A 6,761-nucleotide genomic window follows, 5' to 3' on the forward strand; every position below is an offset into this window, starting at 1 on the left:
TGGAATCTAATAGAGATATCATGTAAAGAATATCAATGAGAGAACAATAATAACAATGACCAGTAGGCTAGAACAACATCCTTTAGGTGGTATGAGTTAGTTCTTGGCCGGGACCAGGTTATAGCTGCCCAGAAATAGTTTGGGACTACTAAGAGTTAAGAAAACTATGAACTATACTAATACAATTTATAGCAAATTCTAATGCACTGTGGAACCAACTCACAGATTTAAAAAGGAAAGAACTCTAAATAATACTATTGAATTAAAGATCTGATAATGAAAATAGTTTGCTGACCTTTTATAAGGCACCTGAAAAATGAGCCATTGGAACCAAAAGTGTTATTATATAGGAATAGCAACAATTCATAATTTTGTAATGTGGAATATAAATATTATATTAAAAGAATCTAATATACGTAAGTCTACCAAACGAGCTTTCCTTGAAAGCATTCATTTAAAGAATTTGAAAGAAATTTTGTCGAAGTGGGTGAGGCCCAAAAAATTTTATTGACTAAAACAAATTCTGAACATAGATACAACCGGAGAATTGGGAAGGTTCTGTGGGCCTAGAATCAATCATGAAAATCAAAAGAGAAAAAATAGTTTTACAGTAAATACCAGTGTTCTTTCTTAGACACTAAACTCGTAAATAACTACACCAACATTACTGATAGTTGAAAGGTCCATCATGATGTTGTACTAAGATCTGTCCTCTGATTGAGTTGTCATCGCATGTATCATCCCTCTGAGTGATTTGTCATCAAGGAAAACACTTGTATCATAATGCCAACAAACTCCCCCTTTGGACTTGATGGCAACCACCACACCATGTCACTCTCTCCTTTGACATCAAGCGAAAAGGCAGACAAGAAGTTCTCTCCCTCTGCTGTCCATACTCCCCTGAGTACCTGCTGAAATCTCTGATGGGGCTCCCCTTTTGTATATGCCAAGATGTACCAATCCATCCATGCTCCCCCTGAGCACTTGCAAAGTCTTTATAACAAAGACTAGCAATCCATTCAAGGACCATGATGGTCATTATCCACTATAATACACCATTTATGATCTGCACCATCAGCATTCAGTTCTGTAACCTGCAATACCATTCTTTTGATCAAACCGCAAGATGTATCATTTAGCCACATAAGCATCATCACCAAAGACTTCTAACCATAATGCAAACAATGCATTATTCGAAGCATATGCTCCCCCTGAGCTTGTGCCAGACATCATATAACATGACAGAGCCATTTCATGAGTCTGTTCTGCTGTTTTTCTTCAGAGATCCATATATGCGATTTTGCAGCATCTAAATCCCATAGATACGTAACTTATCTTCATGAAAACATGCGTATGAGATTTAGAACATGGAAGTTACAACACTTTCCGCTTCCTCTAAGTCTGTGATCTCTGTATATTCTGCTATGCCACATCTTTCTGGCTTGTAATTCTTCTTTTTTCCATATCTTCAACTGTGATGATGTTTTCTCCTTCTGTTATGGTGTCCAAAATATTCTCCTGCAGTCCTTTGCTATATGTCCAGGCTTGTTACATGCATAACATCTTACATGTCTCATATTCCTCCTATAGCAGTCAATGGCTTTGTGACCAAACATATTACAAGAGAAACAATATCCTTAAAATATCTGGAACATGATTGATCTTTCTAAGTGATGGTCTTGAACCATTCTACATCTGCATCTGGCTGCAACATGTCCAAGATTATGACATACATAACATTCAACATTATTCATTCAGAGGAAATAATCATCTATCACTTCCACAATTAGGAGCAAAAGATTTTCTTTGAGGAATTTCTTTCCTTGGCTGTTGATGGGGTTGTCCTCTCATCTCCTGTTGATCATTTTAGATTTCTCATTAGAGTTCCTTGTCTCACCTTGTGAGCTAGATTCACCTTCACAGATTCATAAAAACCAAGAGCAGTTTGATAGCAGGGTGACCTTTGACTACTAAGAATATCATCCAAAATCTTAGTATTGTCTTGAAATCGTAATAGTTTATCCTTTTCTTCTAATTTACCTTTCAGTTATTTACCTCAAACTGATGTTGTTCTTCCTTTTCCAGACATTGCTTCTTCAAATTTCCTCAGACTTTCTTCCTTCTTCCATTTGTTGCCTTAGTTTGAGAATCTCCTTTTCTTATTCTTCATTCAGCTCCTGCAACATTTGACGAACTCTGAAGGCACATTCCAGCTGAGCCTTTAAACTGATAATTTCTTCTTTGAGAGCACTCTCCCTTTTGCTAGGTAGATCTTGTTTATCTATGAATTTATCTGATGCTTCATTTGCTTGTCCATCTTCATTTGAGGTGATTCTGGATCTGAATACTTGCTTCCACTCAACGGCAGGCTGTCATTGTTCCTTTGAGCTGTCTTCTTCTTTTGACGTGCTTTCTTTCCCGTTGTTCTATGGATCTCCTTCAAGCGATCAAGCTTCTACCAAAGGACCCGCTCTGATACCAATTGTTGGAAATAATACTGAGAGGGGGGGGGGGGGTGAATCAATATTATTAAATCAATATAACTTTTTCATTTTCATACTCAGATTCATATACGCTACTTCAGTTAAGACAAACCGCATGTATACGCAACTATATGTAATACAACAAGCAGATATCAAGTAAACTTATGACTCAGTTAGTTGATCCTTAATGAGTGCATCAGAACATATTAACCATATGAATAGTAAATAGGAGCAGTTATAACAGAACAGATCATCACACAAGCAACACACATGAACACCATGATATAAGGTGGAAACCCAATGCGGGTGAAAACCACCTGCTGCAACTCGTCTATTTCTTCCTTTAATAAGAAACTTCTTTTTACAATATTTATGTACTAGTGCAGTCTTATACCAGTACGTAGGCTTCTACCTGCAGAAGGCTACAACCTTCTCTCGTTTCTAGCTTCTACTAGAAGGGAGCTCCAGCCCCTTAGCTCTTGTACTAGCCGATCCGTTTACTAGTACGTAGGTGCTGCCTACAGAAGGCTACTACCTTCTCTTTTCTTCTAGGGACAACATTTCATAAATTTTCAGAGTGGATCCATAAATACAAAACAATCACCACTGCAGTAAAATCATCAACTACACTTGCATCGTCAATCTCTGAATCACCGAATACTGAATCACTGAAACCCTGTCATCAAAACACAATAACCAAAACACAGAACTCTGCAACAACAACCAGATCCAACTGCAACTTCAAATATCATATCTCTCTATGTATACGCTACTATGATGAACCAAACCAGCATGTATAGGCGCTTTTACCAAAGCCAACCCGCATACATATCTGCAAATATTTACTCATAACTTTGCAGCTATTCCAAACATTAGTCATACCCAGATCATAACGTTTATACAATAAAACATGCGTTAATAATTCAGATCTAGTCTATCCATGATCAAACCACATAATGATAATACATTCCAAGCCTTATGATCCTGATCCATCATCCATCATCAACCGCATAGGTGCATCCTTGGTTCAGATCAAGCAAAGCATCACAAACCCATAACCAGCATACTAGATCTCACACTTCATCAGATATTCATCACTTGCACCCCACCCTTGGCCTAATGATCTTCTCCTTATATAGGTTTAGGCTTCTCTCAATACCATGGTCCAAAACCATGTAGAACCAATACCTGGGGTCAACACTTCAGACCAAATACCATGGACCAATACCAAAATACCATGGACCAAATACCACGGACCAAAACTTAGTTTTCCAACATGTACGCGCCTTTCCTTCTGTGAACCTGCGTGTGTATGCATACGCGCCTTTTTTTCTTCTCACCCACGTGTATACGCACTTTCATCAAGGTTAACCTGCGTATATCTCTCTCTTGACCTGCTGTACTAAGATCTGTCCTCTGATTGAGTTGCCATCGCCTGTATCATCCCTCTGAGTGAGTTACCGTCAAGGACAACACTTGTATCATAATGCCAACAATCTCCCCATTTGGACTTGATGGCAACCACCACACCAAGTCACTCTCCCCCTTTAACATCAAGGGCAAAGGGCAGACCAAGAAGTTCTCTCCCTCTGCTGTCCATACTCCCCCTGAGTACCTGCTGAAATCTCTGATTGGGCTCCCCCTTTGTATATGCCAAGGTGTACCAATCCATCCATGCTCCCCTGAGCACATGCAAGGTCTTTATAACAAAGACCAGCAATCCATTAAAGAGCATGATGGTCATTAGCCACTATAATACACCATATATGATATGCACCATTAGCATTCAGTTCTATAACCTGCAATACCATTCTTTTGATCAAACTGAAAGGTGTATCATTTAGCCACATAAGCATCATCACAAAATACTTCTAACCATAATGCCAACAATGCATTATTAGAAGCATATGCTCCCCTGAGCCTGTGCCAACCATCACATAACACGACAAAGCCATTTCCTCAGTCTGTTCTGCTGTTTTTCTTCAGAGATCCATATACATGACTGTGCAGCGTCTAACTCGCGTATATATGCAACTTATCTTCATGAAAAATGCGTATGAGATTTAGAACATGGATGTTCCACACTTGCCACTTCCTCAAAGTCTGTGATGTCTGTATATTCTGCTATGCCACATCTTTCTAGCTGTACTTCCTTTTTCTTCCATATCTTCAACTGTGATGACATTTTCTCCTTCTGGTATGGTGTCCAAAATCTTCTCCTGCATTCCTTTGCTATATGTCCAAGCTTGTTACATGCATAACATCTTACATGTCTCATATTCCTCCTATAGCAGTCAATGGCTTTGTGACCAAACATATTACAAGCAAAACAATATCCCTTAAAATATCTGGAACGTGATGATCTTTCTAAGTGATGGTCTTGAACCATTCTACTTCTGCATCTGGCTGCAACATGTCCAAGATTATGACATACATAACATTCAACATTATTCATCGGAGGAAATAATCGTTTATCACTTCCACAGTTAGGAGCAAAAGATTTTCTTTGAGGAATTTCTTTCCTTGGCTGTTGATGGGGTTGTCCTCTCGTCTCCTTGTTGATCATTTTAGAGTTCTCATTAGAGTTCCTTGCCTCACCTTCTGAGCTAGATTCACCTTCAACAGATTCATAAAAACCAAGACCAGTTTTGATAGCAGGCGACCTTTGACTACTAAAAATATCATCCAAAATCTTAGTACTGTCTTGAAATCGTAATAGTTTATCCTTTTCTTCTAATTTACCTTTCAAGATATTTACCTCAACCTGATGTTGTTCTTCCTTTTCCAGACATTGCTTCTTCAAAATTTCCTCAGACTTTCTTCCTTCTTCAATTTGTTGCCTTAGTTTGAGAATCTCCTTTTCTTGTTCTTCATTCAGCTCTACAGCATTTGACGAACTCTGAAGGAACATTCCAGCTGAGCCTTTAATCTGATAATTTCTTCTTTGAGAGCACTCTCCCTTTTGCTAGGTAGATCTTGTTGATCTATGAATTTATCTGATGCTTCATTTGCTTGTCCATCTTCAATTTGAGGTGATTCATGATCTGAATACTTACTTCCACTCAACGGCAGGTTGTCATTGTTCCTTTGAGTTGTCTTCTTCTTTTGACGCGATTTCCTTCCCGTTGTTCTACGGATCTCCTTCAAGCGATCAAGCTTCTACAAAAGGATCTGCTCTAATACCAATTGTTGGAAATAATACTGAGAGTGGGGGGGGGGGGGGGGGATCAGTATTATTAGATCAATATAAACTATTCATTTTCATACTCAGATTTATATACACTACTTCAGTTAAGACAAGCCGCGTGTATATGCAACTGTATGTAATTAAAAAAGCGTATGTCAAGTAAACATATGACTCAGTTAGTTGATCCTTAATGAGTGCATCAGAACATTATTAACCATATGAACAATAAATAGGAGCAGTATAACAGAACAAATCATCACATGTAAGCAACACACATGAACACCATGATATAAGGTGGAAACCCAATGTGGGTGAAAACCACCTGCTGCAACTCGTCTCTTTCTTCCTTTAATAAGAAAGTTCTTTTTACAATATTTATGTACTGGTGCAGTCTTATACCACTACGCAGGCTTCTACCTGCAGAAGGCTACAACCTTCTCTCATTTTCCATTTTCTACTGTAAGGGAGCTCCAACCCCCTAGCTCTTGTAATATCCAATCCGTTTATTAGTACGTAGGCGCCGACCTACAGAAGGCTACTACCTTCTCTTTTCTTCCAGGGACCACGTTTCATAAATTTTCAGACTGGCTCCATAAATACAAAATAATCACCACTGCAATACAATCATCAACTACACTTGCATCGTCAATCTCTGAATCACCCAATACCGAATCACTGAAACCCTGTCATCAAAACACAATAACCAGAACACACTCTGCAACAACAACCAGATCCAACTGCAACTTCAAATATCATATCTCTCTATGTATATGCTACTATGATGAACCAAACCAATGTGTATACGCGCTTTTACCAAAGCCAACCCGCATACAGATCTGCAAATATTTATTCATAACTTTGCAGCTATTCCAAACATTAGTCATACACAAATCATAACGTTTATACAATAAAACATGTGCCAATAATTCAGATCTAGTCTATCCATGATCAAACCACATAATGATAATACATTCCAAGCCTTATGATCCCGATCCATCATCCATCATCAACTGCACAAGTGCATCCTTGGTTCAGATCAGGCAAAGCATCACAAACCAATAACCAGCATATTATATCTCACACTTCATCAG

The sequence above is a fragment of the Pinus tabuliformis genome, chromosome 3_1 (assembly GCF_031772625.1).
Source record: "Pinus tabuliformis cultivar Carrire ecotype Pingquan chromosome 3_1, CPIR1, whole genome shotgun sequence".
Classification (NCBI taxonomy): Eukaryota; Viridiplantae; Streptophyta; class Pinopsida; order Pinales; family Pinaceae; genus Pinus; species Pinus tabuliformis.